Source organism: Chionomys nivalis, chromosome 7, assembly GCF_950005125.1.
Source record: "Chionomys nivalis chromosome 7, mChiNiv1.1, whole genome shotgun sequence".
In the NCBI taxonomy this organism is placed as follows: Eukaryota; Metazoa; Chordata; class Mammalia; order Rodentia; family Cricetidae; genus Chionomys; species Chionomys nivalis.
In genome coordinates, this window is record NC_080092.1 from 35,882,187 (window position 1) to 35,896,414 (window position 14,228).

Here is a 14,228-nt window from a genome sequence, read left to right on the forward strand (position 1 = left end):
ATTTTTTTTTCCTATGGCATCAAGAGTGACCTAAGTATATGATTCCAAGTGGAAAAATAGGGGACAGAAATCAGGTATTGGCAGTTTTGCCATTTTCATTTGTGTGTGAAATTTTAATATAAATGCAAGATGTAAAGCAATAATGCAAGCAAAATGTTTCGGGGAACTCATTTCAACTTTACAATTATTATAAATAAACCTGTTAAAATTTTCTGGACAATGCCAACATTGGATTTTTAAAAAATAAGTAAACTTGTTTTTTCTTTCTTTCCTTTCCCTTCCTTTCCTTTCATTTTATTTTTGAGACAGGGTTTCTTTGTGTAGTCCTGGCTGTTCTGGAACTTGCTTGGTAGATTAGGCTGGCTCCCATCTCACAAGAATCCACCTGCCTCTAACACTTGAGTGCTGGGATTAAAGGTGTGAACCAACACTGCCCAGAAAATAAGTAAATTTCTTACTGATGGTGGAAAAGGAGAAAGAGAGCTGGGCACAGACACTCATCTTTTTCTGTCTCTTGAATAGTGACACAGTGTGACCAGGGGTCTCACAGTCCTGCTGCTATGACACAAAAAAATAAAATTTTTGTTTTTGAACTTTGTCTTTTCTATTCCATTCAAATAGACAAGGATAATGTTACATTTCAAGTTAAAAGCATTTAAGGACTGTAGTGTAGATTCAATACAGTTGTATGCAGGAGACATGTGGTTTGATCCTCAATATAAAAAGATAAATACATTAGAAGATAAGTGAAAAATAAATACGTGGTTGATAAAAGCTACATAACTGGTGTAGTTCAATTTCAAACAAATCTGAGATTCCTGTGAGTCAAAGCTGTAGAAGGCGCCATCAGTTTTACCCTTACTGAAGGGAAACATATGGACCAGAGGAGGAGAGCTTTAAGCATGTCTAAAGAACTGTCCTAGCATGGGATAGCAGGGGTTAGGGGTGGGGTGTTGATGTTAGAAGTACTGGCAAATACTGAATTGATGAATCAGTCAAGACAGGAAGTGGTTAGGTTTACCCGTAGAAAACAGAGAAGCAGTTCTTTATAGAAGACTAAGGAGGGAACTGCTGCCATTTTACACAGAAGTCTGTAGACAGGTTATGGTGCTGTGCCTGAGAATGACATGGAGTCTGGGAGAAAGCTGGGGTGCGGGAGGTCATTGACCCTGGTCTTAAGTCCTACTTCCTCCGCACTCTGCGTTGCTTTGGAGAGTTTGGCTGGCCTTTTGTACAACCTAAGACTCTGGCAAGCCTGGGGAGAGTTAAGTGCAGCCCAGAAGGAGACTCCGTACAGCTTTGGGAAGAATTCAGCTTCTGCAATCAGTGTGAAAATTAATTTCCAACCTGAATTTTTACCATCCCAAGCATCTAGATTCTTTCCCAGAGCATGGAGGATAAAGTGTAGGCACAGACAGAATTTCTTAAATAAAAATCTGTTGGGTTAAAATCTGGCTTCAAAGAAAAACCCCCAAAATGCCTCTGGAATGTAGCTATTTTAGTCCTACTGTTTCTGTCCTTCCACCAAGTCCTCCCTTTCAGGAACTAACTTGGAACTCCGCCTGTTTTGAGACAGATCAGTTTTCAGTGAAACTCAAAGGCCTTCAGACCTGAGGTCTTAGTACAAATGTTATCCCAGACCTAATGCCAGCAGTTTCCTGTAGAGCCTGCTAGGATGAGGGGTGTGGACCCAAACAGACAGGGAGTTCTTTATTGGTTGTTGACTTGACACACCTTAGTGCCAACCTACCTTTGACCTGGCCCTCTCCTCCTTCTCTACCCTGCAGTGAGGCCACGTGGGGAAGAGGGAGGACTGTGGAAAGTCGCACTAGAGCTGTGGCACTGTCCCTCTCTCACAGAAGAGGCTCTCAGAGATCTTATTCTCAGAACTTGAGGGGCTGGTGCTGGTACTAGGGCTGGTGTTTGTGCTGGTTCTGGGTCTAGGGAGAAGAATGAGTGAGTAAAGTGCCTGTCATGAAAGAATGAGAAAGTGAATTCAAATCCCTAGCATGTTGTGGCATATTCTGATCACACTCTGACACTCCTGAAACTTGCCAATAAAGTTAACCTTTGAATCATGGGGTGGACCCAATGACTAGCTGACTGGAATTGGCTACAGAGAAACCAGCAATTTGGATAGAGGAGACACATAGTAAAGAAAGACTGGAGACTAGAGTTTGAACTTCCTTTTGGGGTTCTGGGATGAGGGAAGAGATGTGTTTCTTTGCAGTGTCTCCAGCCAAAACTCAACTAGTTGCTACTCAGTCTGAGCTATCAGGTTTTCACCCCAGCCTTTGATTCCTGAGTCTTACTGATAAACAGAACAATGTAGACTTAATTTAAGCCTATAAATCATGATGCCAGCCTTCTGGAGTATGTATAAGGTGTGATAAAGGCTGGCATTGGACTAATGAATGCAGATCAACAAGGGACAGACAAAATAAAACTTTGCTATCAGAAAATGCCATGAGGGGCCTCCCGCAGGCCCTAATATCAAACTTGGTTCAACCATTCCCTGTCAGTGTCAGAGAAACTCATCCACAGAGCAATGAAAAGACTTAATACCTGTTGTTAGAAGCCATGCTTCTCTGGATGTGATCAAATACAGAACAATTTCAATAGATACAACAAAAAGTTCAGGAGAGACCAGAAAGCAAGTATTTTGGCAAACCGTTGTAAATGATCAGAGACCAAAGCCAAAATACAAATAAATGGCATTGAAATTGAGGATTTGATAAACACAGGTACAGATTTAACAATAATTTCACCAAAATCTTGGCATCCAAATTGGCCTCTTGAGGAGGTAAATATTCAGCTTTTAGGGATTGGAACTTTCTCAGGTAAAACAAAGTGTAAGATAGGTTGAGTATAAGGGCCAGAGGGACAGAGAAAAAAATTAAAGCCATATGTGGCTACCATAGCAATGAATTTAGGGGGATGTGATTTATTGCAGCAATGGAAAACACAGACTGACATTTCTCCAGTATTAGAAACAAACCATAAATTAAGAGTGCTGCTGAGAGAAATATTAAAAGGTATTTTGAAGAACAGTCACAGACTGTTCAGGATGTACATAAGCAGAGCACAACAGCTGTTTGTATTTCAAAGGATCAACAGCCCTACCTTTAAAATGGTGAACTGAAAATCCTGTGTGAGTAGAACAAAGGCCATTGACATAAAAAAATCATGGGTACTAGAAAAACCGGTACAGGAGCAGCTAAATACTTAACATATTAAAAAAAAAATAACCAGACCTTGGAACTCTGTTGTATTTGTCATTAAAAGGAAATCTGGAAAATGGAGAAATTAAAAGATTTAATAGTCATAAATAAGCTGATTGAGCCAATGGGATCTTTACAGCCTGGAATTCCCTTGCCTTCTTATTACCTAAGGGATGGTCTATTATAGTGACTGATTTTAAAGACTGTTTTCTTTTTAACTACATCTTTAAAAGAACAGGACAGAAGAGTGCCTATTTATAATTCCTAACCTGCCAGTGCTCTTAGCCTCTGGGCCATATCTCCAGCCTTGAGCCATCTTCCCAGCTCAACTTTAAATTTTTAAAATACTAATGAGAAAGGAACAACAGCTGTGAAGAGACATTGGCTAGTAGAAAAAACTGCTAAAAAGCAAGTCATCTAGTTGCTGCTCAATCTCTCTGAGCTAGCAGGTTTTTACCCCAGCCTTTGACTCCCAGTCTTATTGATAAATAGAATGATATAGACTTAACTTAAACCTACATATCATGGCCACAGCAGAGCTGGGCCTGTGGGACTGGAAGCCCCTTCAGGCCTTGGCCTGAGTGGCCAGAGGGGCACTGATTGAGGGGCCCTGGGATACAGATAATAATTAAAATAGCAGGTGATTCATGTGCAACTGCTAACATCACTAGCACCTACCTAGAAGAGCTGGGCCCTGTGGAGCATGTTTATAATCCCAGGGTTGGGCAGGCAGAGACAGGATGATCCCTGGAGTGGGCTGAGAGCTCCAGGTTAAGTCTAAGAGTATATGTCAAAAGATAGGGCTAGCTGGTGCTCAGTGCCAATCCTGATAATCTGAGTTGAAGTCCAGGGGCACGCTTGGTAGGAGAGAATGAACTTCATCAAGTTGTTCTCTGCCCTTTACACATGTGCTGTGGCATGTGTGCATCCCTTTCCAAAGACAAACATTAAAAAAATAAAAATAAATACTTCAGGGGACAATTTTGAAAGACATCCAATGATTCACTCTAGTCTACATGCCCACACTCCTGTGCTCACTTATATACATGCACACACATGAGCACGCACACACACACACACACACACACACACACACACATTAAATTAATAAAGAGGAAAGAAAGGAAGAAGGAAAAAAGGAAGGAAGGGAGGAAGGAAGGAAAAGACACTGAGGGTTGACTGCCTGGCACAGATTCCCCCACCCCCATTGCTCCTAACCTGAGCTGCTCTGACTCCCCTGTTGTCTCCTCTTCCTTGGTAGGCCACCAGCCTTCTGCTGTCATAACCCAAATCACAGACTTCATATCCTTGTTGTCCCTCCCCCAGGACCTCCTGTGCCAAGCCCCTTGCTCCTGAGAACGTATCAGCTGTTGTGTGGCTACTTCTTCCAAGCTCAAGTTCTTGGTTTTAGCCTCATCCTGACCCAGTACAGATGCCCCCACCGTGAGCCCTGACCTGCTGTGACTGACTCAAGGTACCCATAGCTGCAGTACCCTCCACAACACACATGTCTTCTTTTTCTTTCTTTTTATGATATCAAAGTTAAAGTCCTATGTCCTCCAAATCTGTTCAACCAACCTGTCTAGTGTGATGACTCTCGTTATCCATTCCCCCTCTTCACACTACTGTCTTTAAGACAGACACCAGTCTTCTTTCCTCCAATCGGAACATACTAGAGCCCCTAGGGTAGGTCTTACAAGGTCTTCTCTGTCTGGGATTTTCGGTATTTTCAGTGTAGGGGGAGTGCTTTATGTTACTGAGAGTTAGGAACACATTTGTCGTTGATTGTTTTTTCCTTTAAAAAATAATAATATTTGGGAACAGGGTCTCATATATCTCAGGCTGGCCCCAAACTCAATATGTGCCTTCAGATGACATTGAAGTATGGATTCTCCCCAGTGCTGCACTTGGTAAGCATCATCACATTGACTTTTATGGAATCCAGGACCTGGTGCATGCTAGGCAAGCAGTCTACCAACCATTTTGACCTCTAGCCCCAGGAGTACTATAAAGTTCTTAGGAGCAACTGTCTTTTCTTGTAGGTAGCTAAATGGGTCAGGTTAAAGCTTGGTGTAGAGCACTTTCTTAATATGCACAAGGTTCTGGGCTTAGTTCCTATGATGGCTAGTTTTATGTCAATCTGACATAAGCTAGAGTCATGGGAGAGGAGGGAGCCTCAACAGCAAAAATGCCTCCATAAGATCGGGCTGTAGGCAATCCAGTAGGGTGTTTTCTTAATTAGTGATTGAGAGGTGAGGGCCCAGCCCATTGTGGCTCTGGACACAACGTCACCGTCACCCACCAAAGAGGCCACAAGGTCAGAGAGTTTGGGACTTGTTTTTTGTTCATTCAAGGTTATCGTGCTTCTAACTCAAAGGTCCCACCTAGTTGTGAAACAGAGTTCTGCTCTCTCAAGGCTATTGTCAACACTGGTTGTTAGCCCTGTGCTCCCGGAATAGGGAAGTACTTGGTTCCTACCTAAAACAAAAGTCTAAGGATCCAACTAAGTTCCAGTTCCCTTTATGGAAATAACTTGGGATTGCACCCAGGGAGTGGTTTGCCTACAGAGTATTTGGTCTAGGGCGTGAGTCTAGGGCTCGAGCAAAGACTGTAGCCACGACTTTCAATTTGTGTGTTAATGCAGTCTTTTGTTTTACTCCTACGCTCTTAGGGTTGGGGGTATATTAACCAGTTGGAAATTAAACACGGGTAAATTTTCAGTACTCATTGAAAAATTCCCTCCCAAAACTATTCTATATGTTTCTGCATTTTATTATTTTCGTTCACGCCTTCGTAGTCTACTGTATTTCTAAATTCCCACACCTCCACTCTGGAAGAGGGTATTTTTGTCGAGACTGGCCCCCAACAGTCACCTCTGGGTGTTCTCTTTCCCACACAAAAGGCCAGAACGGAAAGCATGCATTAGAAATGAGAGCTACCTGCAGTCACATAGCTAGAATGTCCCTCTTCCCCTAGTCTCCCTGGTCTATACACTCCAGTCTCTCTCTGAGACCATGTGCTATTAGGGATGAGTTCCATCCAACAAGAGGCAGGGAGTAGGTGGATACTCAGGTGACCCTCCCTGGTCTTCTGTGAGGGGAAACAAACTGTTAACCCCAGATAGGATGATCTTTTGTAGCGAAGCAAAGCTGGTGTTTGTTTGATTTGGAGTGCAGTCCTGTACAACAATAATGTGACAAAATAAGGTATCATTAGCCATAGTAATATTTCAGAGTCAAAGAATTCTCTTAGTAAAGAGTGGGTCAGAGTCCTGAAGAGGAAAATTTAAAACTCTGCGGAAAGACACGAATGGGGCAACAATATGGTTTGGTGATAAAGGTGTTAGCCACCAAACATTAAGAACTGAGTTCAATTCCTAGAAATATACTGTTGTAATAAATCTGCTGGCCTGCCCTGTCACCTTGGTATCCTGTCCCTTTAAGAGACAAGCCCCACCCTCTCCCAATCCCCCCACCCCAAGTCAAGTGGATCTCTCCCCATCTCTCTAGTCCAGACAGTGTAGGTCCTGATATTCAGGTGTTAGGAAAGACTGTTAATTGACTAACCATGTCCAGATATTATTAATCACACTTAAGAAATGTAAAATAATGCATGCATTCTTTGCCTTTTCTTTAGATCTTTCAATGGTTTATTTTTCTTCCTTTGTAACCTGTAGCAGCTCCTTTAAGAGACGGCAGGAACCTCCTCACAGCTGCAGCTGCAGTTGGCTACAAACTAGCTGATAAGTTTTGCTACATATCTGAAATATGTGTGTCCCTGAGACTTTGCTAAGTAGTTATATATATTATATATAGTTATATATATAAAATATATATATAGTTTATATATATTAGTTACACACACACACACACACACACACACACACACAGAGTCAGTAGCTGGACTCTGGTGACTACCAAAACTTCATATAGGCTGCCAGCAGAAGATGTGGTCCAGATTAAACTTGAATCTTCCTGCCTTACAGATCCAGATTACAAGTGGATCTTTTCACTCCAAATGATCTAATTATCATAAGTGTGCCCAGTCACTTGGGTTTTAGTTAATTCCAGATACAGTCAAGTTGACAACCAAGACTAGCCATCACAGCTACTGACCTGTGTCACATGAAAATAAACCTCAGAGCGATGTGACTGAATGACAGAAGCCAGTCACAATGGGCTCTATATAATATAATCACATTTATATGCAAATGCAAGAAATGTGTAAAACTATAGAGACAGAAAGTAAAGGTGCAGTAGGTCACACTTGGAGTAATTACTTGGGAGGTAGAAAGGCAGGAAATTCAGGAATCATGAGCTTCAAGCAGCCTGGGCTCCATAAGACCCTGACACAATCACGGTCCAAACACCCAAGGTCAAATCTAACCAACGGAGGGTGGTACCTGTCGTTCTGGAGACACCTCTCTCTCCTGCCCTCCTTCACAGGAATGGAGGCAGTGTCTGTGATTCTGGAGACACCGCTCTTTCCCACCATCACTCATAGGGAAGTGAAGGAAGCTGCCACAGTTGCTGCTTCATTTTTGCTTGGACAAAGATAGGAGACCTGGAGAAAAGACATAACTTGTGAAAACAAGCCACAAAATGAGGGCTGACACCCAGTTACTGTGACTTTCTAAATGGAATGTGCTAAAGCAACACCCGCCAGGATGAAGCACAGGGAGACTGCATGTTTTCATAAATTAGGACATCTGGTCACCTTTCTCAGACACAGACCCCCTTTTATCCTTTTCTTTCTCTTTCTTTCCTTTTTCTTTTCTTTGTGTTTTTTTTTTGTTTTTGTTTTTGTTTTTTGTTTTCGAGACAGGGTTCCTCTGTGTAGCTTTCAAGCCTGTCTTGGAACTTGCTCTGTAGACCAGGTTGGCCTCAAATCACAGAGACCCACCTGCCTCTGCATCCCAAGTGCAGGGGTTAAAGGCATGTGCCACCACTGCCTGACTTCCCCGTGGACCTGGAACTTGGTGCCTGCTCCACAAGGACAAACCCTTGAGTAGCAGGGGATGCACTTACCTTGCTTGCAGTGTCTCCATGGTGACAGGACAGTTTGAAGTCTAGACTTTGTCACTGCACACAGAGCACTGAGGATGCACTGCAGTCTTTGGGCAAGGCTTCTAACACTAAGTCTCACAATTTGCTGAGGTTAGTCCACTGAAACAAGTTTTTGCCAAGGCTGAAACTGTCATAAAATTTGCCTGAATGCTTTAAGCTCAGTTCAGTACGTGGCAACTTCAAGCATTTTTAACACTTGCTGTTGGGAAAAACAGGACATATACAGTTAGTTATATCTTTGTTTCTCTCTCCGTGTGTGTGTGTGTGTGTGTGTGTGAGAGAGAGAGAGAGAGGGAGGGAGGGAGGGAGGGAGGGAGAGAGAGAGAGAGAGAGAGAAAGAGAGAGAGAGAAAATACAGAGAAAAAACTGGAATGAAAACCCAAATGAACTGCACAACAGCGAGTCGCTTGCTTTGTGTTTCTGTACCTTGCACACACTCTGCAGGATGGAGGCCTTGGTCTATACACAGGAAGTTTCTGTGTCTCCTGCAGGAGCAGAGGGAAAGAGAGACAGCCCAAATGATAGTGATAGGAAAACAGCAGCTCACAGCTCTTCCTCAGAAGGTGTTTTTTGTCTGCAGTATGAAGAAAATGGAGAACATTAGAAATCCAAGGCAAGCCTTGCACAAGTCTCTTGCTTGTTATAGGGCAGTTCTGACTCATGGGAGCAGAGTGGAACTCTGGCTGTTTTTGCATAAACAAAGTCTTGCAAGGTTTTAGACAGGGTGCTGCTTAACTTTTCTCAACTAAAGAGAAACTAGATCCACCTGGGAAGAGGAACCCTCAGCTGAAGAATTGCTTCCATCAGATTGGCCTGCAGACTTTGGGGGGGCATTTTCTTGACTGATGACTGATACAAGAGGGACCAGCTCACTGTGGGAGGTGACAGCCCTGACCAAGTGGTCCTGGGCTGTATAAAAAAGCAAGCTGAGCAGCTGTGGGGTAGCAAGTCAGTAAGCTTCCTGACTCCAGGCTCCTGCCTTGAGTTCCTCCCGACATCCCTCAGTGATGGACTGTAAGCTGTAAGATGAACTCTTTCCTCCCTAGCTGATTTTGATCAATGTTTTATTACAGCAACAGCCTCTAGACTAGAACAGCCATGAAGAGAGGAAGGAATTCCCACAGGTAAAGCCAAATCCTGGTTTCATGCAGGTGTGTGCCTTTGAGTGTGGGGGCCTGAGGTCATCGTCAGATGTCTTCCTTAATCACTCTGTACCTTATTTTTCTGAGACAGGAGCGCTCCATGAACCTGTAGCTTATAGATGCAGCTAGGCTGGCAGGCCAGCAAGCCCCAGAGATCCTCCTGTCTTTGCCTCCCCAGTGTTGGCTTTTTCATGGGTTCTGGGGATGGAAGTCAGGTTCTCAAGCTTATGGAGCATCAGGGGTATCAGCTGTCAGGGGCATCTCTCCCAGCCCATGATGTCTTAGTCAGTGTTCTATTGCTGTGAAGAGATACCATGACCACATAACTCTTATAAAAGAAAACATTTAATTTGGGATGGCTTACAGGTTCAGAGGTCTATTTTATCATGGCAGAAAGTATGGTAGCACATATGCAGACATGTGTTGGAGAAATAACTGAGAGTTCTATACCTGGATTGGCAGGCAGCAGTAAGTTAGTGACACTGGGTCTGGCTTGAGCTTCTGTACCCACAAAGCTCACCCTGCTGTGACATACTTCCTCCAACAAGGTCACACCTACTCCAAGAAGGACACACCTCCAATAAAGTCACTCCCTGAGTCTATGGGATGGCTATTTTCATTCAAACCACCACACATGGTTCCTTATTATAGACAGCACAGTTGTCGAGAGTGCTAGGAAGCCAAGGCTGCCTAGAGTCTTGGTGATTTCTGTGGGTCTATATTTGGTCCTAGGTTTTTGGGGACTCAAAAGTTCACTGATTTTCAGCATTCTAGCATTGATTAGTGCTGTTATACAAATGTGAATGCCGAGTTTACATCTTTCATATACCATTCAATCAATGGTAGGTAGCAGGCTAATGGGATGGTTCAGCAGTTCAATCTCTGGGACCCATCTGTTGGAAGGAGAGGACAACATGACTCCCAAAAGCCATCCTCTGACCTCCACATGTGTGCTTTGGTGTGCCTCCCAATAAACAAGTGTAATAATTAAAAAAAACCCAAAAACAAAACACACACACAAAGACAAACTTTACGCATTAGGTAGAAACCACAAAAAATGCAGCCATCTTGCCAAAGCTGGTGATCGAATGCAAACAGACATAAATGTGGTCTTTGCCTTCAAGACACATACTTTAGTGAGGAAATAAGAGCAATCAGTCAAAATCTAGAAAACCATCCTAAATGATAGACAAGGGCCAATGAGATGACTCATCAGGTAAGGGCCCTTGCTGCCAAGTCTGATGATATGAACTTGATCCCTAGGACCCACATTATAGAAGGAAGAGGATGCCTGTCTTTTGGTTTGCACGTACAGGCCCTGACACACGAATCTAAATCTAGATTCTAAAATCTTGTTTAAATCCTGTAGGAACAACTAGCAGGTGGAACCTGCCTCGTCAGGCTTGAATTCTCGCACTTCTTGTGAGGGTAGCCCACACTTTTCCCTTTTGCCTGCAGCTCTTCCTACTTCAGCGTCCTTCCATCCCACTTCCCTTTCTTGGCATCAGAACTGCATCGAGACTTCAGTCTTTCCAGGTTAGGCTTTTTGTTCCTGTTTATGCTTCCTACTCTCACCCGCAAACAGCTCACACTTCATTCTGTCTCCTTGCTGGTTGGGGGAGGACCCACACAGACACAAAGATGGCCTCACATCTACTGGAGCCTTGGATTTTGGAAACTTAGTTACTTCTCTATTGCTGGGAAGAGACACCATACCAAGGTAACTCATAAGTAAGTAAGCAAGCAAAGAAACAAAAGCATTTTAATTGGCAGTTTGTTTATAGTTTCAGAGCATAAGTTCAAGACCATCATGGTGAAGAGTCAGGCAGGCAGCAGATGGGCAGCCATGACAGAGGAGAAGGATCTGATACCTTACATCTTATCCCCAAGTTAGAGGCAGAGGAGGAGAAAACTGGGAATGCAATGGGCTTTTGAAACCTCAACGCCCACCTCTGGTGACTCCCCTCTTCCACCAAGACCACACCTCCTAATTCCTCCCAAACAGTTCCACCATCTGAGTATCAAACCTATTATGGGGCCAATCTCATTCAGACTGCCACACAAATCTTCCATTCTGTGCAGTAAGCGAGATGCCAGGCAGGCAAGGAATCACCATGTCTTACCTCTCTACTTTTATGATGCTCTTGTGCTCAATACCAGGCTACCAGCCATGTCTTCCTTGTGGGGGTCCAGTCTCATCTTTAAGGTCTTGCTCCATAAATGACCCCCACAACCTGTCTCCACCCTCTCTCTGATTAAAGTTTAGTGCTGGAACTCTTTCCCTCTAGAGAAAAATGAGCCCCCACCCCTCAAAAGATACCAAGAATAGGAGTAGTCTGTACATGAGCCATCAAGGATGAATAATGTCACTATTAAAGTGTCCCCTGGTGAAACATCTTGCCTTTTATTCTGTCCCGAAGACAGAATCCTTGTCATCTGGAGTGAGAAGCAGCTGCTCATCAAAAGGCATGCTCACCCCCAAGGCAGCCTCTCTGAGCAAGGCGCCCTTGGAGAGCTGCAGGGTGGCCCTGTCCCTGAGTTCTGTCAGCTTAACAGAGTGACAGAATCACCTGTGCAGACAGAGCTCTTCAGACCCCACAGGCTGTTCCTACAGAAGCATGCTTGAGTACTCATGGGCCTTGACTACCTGAGCTGGGACATTGAGTTCTCTAGGATGTCACATGGTCAGGGACTCTAGGTCCCATTAGAAAGCTTGGACTGAAACACAAAAAGAATACATTTGGGCGACATGAAGGATTAAAAAACATGTTTATTTAATTTATTTAACGTATTTTAATTTGACTTATTTTATATAAGTATTTCTGTATTTTTGTACTATTTACTAGGAGTGGGGACACAGTCCCTGGCAAGGCACCTGCACAGCATGCTTGAGGCCCAGGCTTCACTCTCAACAACACAAGCAGCACACAGAGCATTTTTCTGATATCTTTCTCAATAAGGGATAAATTACTAAAGTATTGGCCAAGGGCAATGACACAGCTCAGTGGGTAAAGGCTCTTGTTTGTGTGAGCCTGGGTACCTGAAATTGATCACTAGAATCTATATATTAGATAAATGATTTATCTTTTCAATGTTGTGTTGTTAAATTTAATTTTAATATGGGCATGGTAGCTCACATCTTTAAAACCAGCACTAGAGAGGCAGAGGCAGTTAGATTGCTGTGAGTTCAAGGTCAGCCTGACCTACATAGTAAGTTCCAGGAGAGCCACTATATTGAGTGACCTTGTGTTTAAAAAAACAAAAAGATATATATGTATATACATATACACACATGAATATATTTGATTTATATGAGTAAGTGTCTATATGCATGTATGTGGTATACCATATATATGCCTGTTGTCCATGGAGGCCAGAAGAAGACATCAGATTTTCTGAAACCGCAATCATGGTAGGTTGTGAGGGGCCATATGGATGTTGGGATCTGAATTCAGGTCCTCTGTGAGAGCAGCTAGTGTTTTTAGCCAGTGAACCATCTCTCCAGTCCCAACTTAATTTTTAATAAGAACACATTAAGTTAGATGACTTAAATAGCTGGTGGGAACATGTGTTAGAAGTTTCTCACATCACAGTAGACCGTAACTCTGGACCCAGCTATACTTTTTAAGACATGGCTTTAGCAAACTAAGTTCATCAGCTTAGCTCTTCCTAAAAGGTTTCACAACCCCTCAAAATAACACCACCAGCTGGGTACAAGTGTTCAAACCCCAAACTTGTGGAGGATGTGTCAGTTCAAAACCATAGCAAGGTTGATGATATATTGCCCCAGAATTTCTATCAGCTCAAAGACCATTAGGAAAACGGAAGTCTAAGTGAGGCACAGTGGCATATGCCCATAAACCCTGCACACTGGAGGCTGATGTGGGAGGATCACTTGAGCCCATGATTTTGAGACCAGCCTAGATAACATATTGGAAACCTTATCTCTAAACATAAATAAATGAAAAAAAAAACTAACTCAAAAGCATGCTTTTTAAAAATTTCTTATTACCCAGAAGAGAAGAGGACTTTCTGCCCATCTTGTGCAGTATCACTTAGAGAAGTGTTGAGTAGAATAATTCTTTGTCAAATAACAGCTGTTTAGCTTAGCAATTCATGAGAACACAGGGGAAAAAAGAAGCTTGCTGCCAGGAATAGAAATAATAATGAGGGGGCAAACCCTTACCTTTTCTTTGAGACCAGGGTATCATAATGTAGCCCAGGCAGACCTTTAAACGATGATCCTGTCTCCGCATCCTAAATTCTGGGATGGTGGATGTGTACCACCATACTGGGATACTGGGATCCGTGCCTTCACGTTGGACTGTGGAGAGATTGCTTTTTTTTTTTTTTTTTTTTTTTTTAAAGATTTTGTTCTCCATCTTTTCTCATTCCTGGTGTTATGTGTTGTGTGTACCAGCTCCAATGACCACAGACATTCAGGGCCTCATGGCTCACATGCCTCTCTCCTGAAGATGGTCCTTCTGAAGACATCGCTCCAATGAAAACAGACTATATAATAAGTACAGTAGGCTTGTGCAGACGGTGAGGTTTTTCAGGAGAAGGGCCTTGAGCTGTTGCCGCTGCCCACAGAGAGAGCTCAGGGCATTCAGGCAGCTCAGTGTTTGCTTTAGGAGGATCTGAATGTCTGGAAACAGACCCCAAGAACAAAAGCCAGTGTAGGAGCTGTTCACTCACAGCAGGGTATGCTGGGGAGAAGTGCAGTTATAATCTGGGGTTCCTGAGAAGGCATGCCATCGGAAAGACAGCTCAGGACCTGGTTTGAGGGGAGAAAAGTG

At 43.3% G+C, this 14,228-nt stretch overlaps 1 long non-coding RNA gene across 1 annotated transcript; it reads right to left on the reverse strand.

The window, feature by feature from the left end:
* Positions 1 to 7,506: 7,506 nt before the first annotated feature.
* Positions 7,507 to 11,626, reverse strand: LOC130876874 (uncharacterized). The gene is made up of 3 exons (XR_009057368.1): positions 8,714 to 11,626; positions 8,249 to 8,486; positions 7,507 to 7,784 (listed from the first exon to the last, which is right to left on the reverse strand). It is a non-coding gene; the product is annotated as an uncharacterized LOC130876874 (long non-coding RNA).
* Between the last annotated feature and the right edge of the window lie 2,602 nt (positions 11,627 to 14,228).